Source organism: Acomys minous (genome assembly GCF_964271855.1).
Source record: "Acomys minous genome assembly, chromosome: 3".
Classification (NCBI taxonomy): Eukaryota; Metazoa; Chordata; class Mammalia; order Rodentia; family Muridae; genus Acomys; species Acomys minous.
Genome location: NC_140485.1, coordinates 42,003,205 through 42,009,547, shown reverse-complemented (window position 1 = coordinate 42,009,547; position 6,343 = coordinate 42,003,205).

The window sequence follows — 6,343 nt, the reverse complement described above, 5'->3', positions numbered from 1 at the left end:
TTCTACACCTTTCTAGAATATTCTAAGAGGTGAGTGAGGTGTGCAAGCCTGTAATCCCAGATACTGAGGAAATTGAGACAGAAAGATTGCTTGGGTCCAGGAATTTAAAACTAACCTGGGCAGCAAAACAAGACCCTGTCAGAAAAAAATGAACTAAATAAAACATTGTGAAAAGCCTTTCAATCCATTTGTTATCCATTGAGATATATATTGTATGGAAGCTCTAAGGATGATCTCAGCAATGCTGGTTGCAATTGCATATAAAAAAACTAGAAAGAGCCTATCTGTCCCCCAGCAAGAGGACTGGTTAAGTAAATTATAAGAAAGCACAGAATAAAATGTTCAACCATAACACAGGAATGTTTTACTGAGGGTGACCCCTGGGTACTTTTCTGCATGCACAAAAATCTGGCTTTAATATGCATATATATGTATATATATACATACATATGACACATATTCATATATATCAGGTGCATATAAGATGTAAGGGCTGGAAAGATAGCTCAGAAGTTAAGAGCTCTTGTTGGTCTTGCAAAAGATCCAGGCTTGATTCCTAGTCCCATATGGTAGATCACAACTGCCTGTAACCCCAGTTCCAGACCACCTCAGGCTCTCACACACACATGGCACACATACATACACTCAAGTGCACATGCATACACATTAAATAAGTAAATACATATTTTTAAGGAAGATGTTCAGTGATAGTAGTTACAAATTTTTATGGGAAAGTGTCGAAAAAGAGCATAGGACATATCTATTGGGTTCTTGAACTTTGGGTTCTGCTTAGTAGACCTCTCAAATGCTGGGATTACAGGCGTAATATGGGATCAAATGTCAATGTGATCTTTTGCTGGCTTGTGGTATTTCAGAGGTTACATGCTTTAAAAGTTCCTTCAAAACTGAGTATGGTGGATCACTCCTTTAATCCCAGAATCTGGGAGTCAGAGGCAGGGGGATCTCAGTGATTTGGAGGCCAGTGTGGCCCACATAGCAAGTTCCAGGTCAGCCAGAATTACACGGTGAGACACTGTCTCACACACACACACACACACACAAAATCTTTAAAATAAAAACCACAAACTTCCTCTGCCATACTGTTTTGTATTTGAAAACTCTGCTAGTTGCTTATTCATTTACTTTGAGGCAGTTTCACTATGTGGCCCAGCGGAGCCAGCTCTTGATCCTCCTGCCTCAACTACTGAGTATTGGGCTTAGAAGCACAAACCACGAGGCCTAGTGTTGGGCATCTCAGTTGTACTGTCGGCATGTTACCTTCATAAAAAAGAAAATCCTCCCCGCTTTAAAAAGCAAAGAAAAGGGCTGAAGACAAGGTTCATTGGTTAAAACTGTTCTCTGCTTTTGCAGAGGATCTGGGTTTGATTTTTCAGTACGGACATTGGGCAACTCACACCTGCCTGTATCTCTAGCTCCAGTGATCCAATGCCATGAAGACAAACACACACACACACACACACATACACACACACACACACACACACACATACACACACACACACATACACACACACACACATACACACACACACACACATACACACACACACATACATACACACACACACACACCAGACACACGTACACACACATACACACACACACACATACATACACACACATACACATACACACACACACACACACACACACACACACACACACACACATACACACAGACACACACCAGACACACGTACACACACAGAGAGCCAGGACTACCCTGAGAAACCCTGTCTAAAATAATGTGTCAACTTTTGGAGATTTCTCTGTACTTTCTTCTTTAGCTCACTGGTTCCAGCCTTGGGTATGTTTACTGTGTCTCTGTCTCTCTGTCTCTGTCTCTGTTTCTGTCTGTCTCTGTCTGTCTGTCTGTCTGTCTGTCTGTCTGTCTGTCTGTCTGTCTCTCTCTCTCTCTCTCTCTCTCTCTCTCCCTCCCTCCCTCCCTCCCTTTAATTTTTTGTTTTGAGACAAGCTTTCTCTGTGTGTAGCCTTGCCAGTCCTAGACTCACTTTGTAGACCAGGCTGACCTCGACCTCACAGAGATCCACCTGCCTCTGCCTCCTTGGGTGCTGGCATTAAAGGTGTGTCTCACTGCGCCCAGTTTGTTTCTTCTCTCTTAAAACTGTTTGTTTCTATGTAAAAACAAAAAAACAAGATGGATGGCATTTGATCTGAGAACAGGTGACAACTTGAGGCTGTCCTCTGGTACACACACCTGCACACATGTGCATGCACATCCTCACACGTGTACATCTGCAGACACATACAAAAAAAATAAAAACAGAGAGAGAAACATGAGTCTTCTTTGGAAAAACCCACTCAGTGTGTAGGCTCATTTTTCCCCCCAAGAGTTTTACTACCCACTAAAAAACACATTATTTTTACTGCCTGAAATCCTTAGAATAAATTTGTGCCCGTTTCCCTCTAAGAACTTAGCTGGGAAAGATTAATCTGTGGTTTGAGTTTGAGAAATGAAGTCTATTAAGTGGTCTTAAAAACAAAAGTGGGCATCATTGTTCATGCAAATTATTGGTGCTTCAAAGGGTCCCAAGCTTCGCTGCCTCTCTCTCCTATTATATTTCACTTTAAATCAAGGGCAAGGCAGGAAGTGGAGAGGGCGTTCTGAAACGGAGCCCTCCACACGTGTAGAATGAAAACCAAGAGACCTAGGCACGTTTAGATCTGTGTGAGCCACGGGGGCTTTGATTTTGTGAATACAATTAAGGATTAAGGTGAGCACTCCATGCCTGAAAATACTGCCTGATGAAAATGAATAAACACCGGTCTCTCATGCCTATCTCCAGCTAGAATACAAACAGAGACTATTTACAGTCATCAGAGCGTGCCCTCTTGAGTAGCATTGCACTGAGGGACAGACTCTAAATCAAAGTGAAAGAGAGTGCTTTGGTGCCCCTCATCAACTGTCTCTCAGCCAGGATCCTCACAGAGTCTGGAGAGAAGGGGGGAGGGACCCCAGCTTAGCCAGCAAGATCAGCAGAATGAGCCCAGAGAGTCAACAAGGTGTCAGGTGTATTCAGTGTACACATATTCCCATCTGGCTTTTCCTCTGTCTGACAGACTGCTTCTTTGCAGACCTTCAGAGGAAGGCCAATTATTAGTGGGATGTGGGTAAACAGTGCATCCACACCCTGTTAGGGAAGCATGAACTGATGCCCAGTTTGAGGGGACAGTCAGTTTGGCAGGATCTATGAAATTTTGAAATGTACATCTACTGTGCCGTACCCCTTGATCTATAAGAGATCTAGCTTTCAAAATCCCAGCACTGGGATCACTATACTGCCCATCAAAGCCCTTGAAGCTTTGTTTACAGTAGGAAAGGTTTCAAGCAGCCTGCATGCCTCTAACCATAGGATCACGTAGGCAAGGTATGCCTTCCTCATGCAATGAAACACACTGTGGCTGCCAAGAATGAAAGACCAAAAATGAGATACGTGTAGGGAGCAGAGGGAGTCCTGAGTGAGAGAGTGAGAGAGTGAGTGAGTGAGTGAGTGAGTGAGTGAGTGAGTGAGTGAGTAAGTGAAGTCTTGAATGAATGTGTATTATTTACATGGGCAAAGGCATGACGAGGACTCAAAGACTTTGGACCTTTGTGGGAAGTTGACAAAGCTGTTACCCATGTGTCCCAGTCTCAAGAGAAATGACAATACTTTCCTGGGGAGTCTGAGAGAGAGAGAAAGAGAGAGAGAGAGAGAGAGAGAGAGAGAGAGAGAGAGAGAGAGAGAGTGGGAGAGAGAGAGAGAGTGTAAGGGGGATTGTTCAGTGTGTGCAAACACTAGCCACTGCAGCTGCTCTCACTGAATGATGACAGCCTGAGACTGTGTGCCTACAGACACCAGCTAAGCCCTCCCCATTCGCTGTACATAATAAACAATCTGAGGGTTTGGGTTGGTAGCAGAACCCCCACTTGACCCCAGCTTTACCGTGCGTCTGTGTGTCCTGTCTTTTCTCCGTCCCCTCACCAGCCTTAGTCAGGGTTCCAGAACCCGAGCATTGTGGGTGGCTGCAGATGGTCTCATATCTCAGGCCAACCTCCAACTTGCTGTGGAGCTAAGGATGACCTTAAACTTCCCATCCTCCTGCCTCAGCTGACCCTCCCATAAGCTGAGTTTACAAGCAGGCATCACCACCCCCGGTTTGATGTAGTACTGGGAGTTGAAGCCAGGACCTCATACATGCCAGGTGAGCCCTCCCTCAGCTTAGCTGCATCCCTATCCCAGAAAGCAGTTTCTTTTAAATAATAAGCCCCAGGGGAAATTTTTCACTTCTTTTTAGCATCGAAAGACTTTGAAAGGTTAAGTGTTAAAGAGTTAATCTGGCTTCTTCTAGAAGAGAATGTGGTTGGGACTGCATCAAAAAAAGTGGAAACTCACCTCCTGCCTTCTGAATTTCCGTAGTTCAAATGAGAATTTTTTTCTTTATTGCTTTCTTTTAAAATATTTTACCACTTATTTATCTGAGCATATGGTGTGTGTGTGTGTGTGTGTGTGTGTGTGTGTGTGTGTGTGTGTGTGACAGCATAGCATGCGCATGATGATTAGAATACAACTTGCGGTCGGTGCTTCTCTCCTTCTGGCTCGTGGAGTCCAGGGACCCACCCAGCTCTGCTTATCAGGCTTGGTAACAAGTGCCTTTACCTAGTGTGGCTTCTCACTGACCCCTTAACGTTATTCACTAAATGATCAAAAATAATCAGGAGCCAAACCTGTTTCTCTATATTCAGCCATTCATACTGAGGTTCTGTTCAGACTGACACAAGCTGTGTGTGACCTCAGTTATTGCCAGCTCAGAGAATATGAGCCCTAGGGAGAAGTCAGGTAACACATTGGGCTATAAAAATGAACTGAGTTTGGGGTCAGGGGACTGAATATGGGGCCTCAGCAAGTGCTAGTTGCTGCTAAGGAATCGGGTCAGATGAGTAATGACAGCACTGCCCTGTCTTTGAGCCCACTTGGTTCTCAAGTCTAGACAGAACAGAGCCCACCAATGATGGAATGAGTTGCATTAAGGAGCCAGAGGAGGTGAAAGCACTGGAACAGGAAACTGCTCTCTGTGCAAGTCTCCTGCCCTCAATTAACCAAATTGATTCTTACAGTGTCCTCAGGCTAAAGGAGGCAGCTGGGCGAGGAAGACAGACTTGGTGCGACATCCCAGAGTCCTCAATCCAGTGTTTTTCTATTCTCTGGGTATGTTTCCTCTTACACTGTACCATAATTCTCTCAAAGCTCTCACTTTCATTCCCTTAGCTGTAAAAATTACCCTCAAATGATGTTGCACCTACCTGAATGTTGCATTTTCTAAATATGTTCCCAAAGTCTCTAATATGCCTTAATTTTGATCAATATAAGCAAAAGTGGATATTCCTGCTATTCAAAAATCTCTCCTTAGCTAGGCAATTGTGGGTGGTAATTCAGTGGCAGGCTGTAATGAGACCTTTTGAAGCTATTCTGACATCATAGAAGGGCCGATTGTGTAGATTGGGCAGCATTATGCAATCTTCTTCCTCCAACTTCTCACACAGCATCTTTCACAGCATCTCCTGGACCCTCCTCCTGTGTCGTTCATAGGGACCAAACTTAGTTGTGGATATGAGGCTACACAGTTTCCTAAAAGAGAGTTTCTCTCTCCTTATTTGGGTCTGGTCAATATAGCTAGGACATTAATGTCCAGGGATATAGTGGCCAAGGCAGGAGGCCTCATGGCGTTGCTTTGGGGATGCAGCTCTTCATCACTTCTGATGGAGCAACCCCCCTTCCCGTGTGTGTGTGTGTGTGTGTGTGTGTGTGTGTGTGTGTGTGTGTGTGTGATTTTATGCTTCATTTTCTAAGTGAAGAAAGATAATTAAAGGAGAAATGAAAAGATAGAGGAAGGAAAAAAGAATGGAGGGAAATAGAAGAGTCAGAAGACAACTAGAAAAAAACAGATGAGTGATGGCAGCACAGACGAAGAAAGAACTTGGGGTGGCCAGCAGAGATGGTCCCATGGAATCAGAGGAAAGGAGCTATAGGAGGGAGCAAGTCAGAAATCCCAAGGCCTCGGGACCAGGGATGCAGTTCAGTGGGGCAGGGCTTGCCTAGTGTGCTTGAAGCCCTGGGTCTGAACCCAACACCTTGCGGTGTGATGATGCATGCCTGTAATTCCAGAACTCAGGAGATAGAGGCAGGAAAACGAGAAGTTCATCTCCAACAACACAGTGATTCCCAGACAGACTAGGACACACAAGACCCTGTCTCAAACAAAACAAAACAAAACAAACAAAAATGTACACACACACACATGGTCCTACTCCACTCCTGAATCC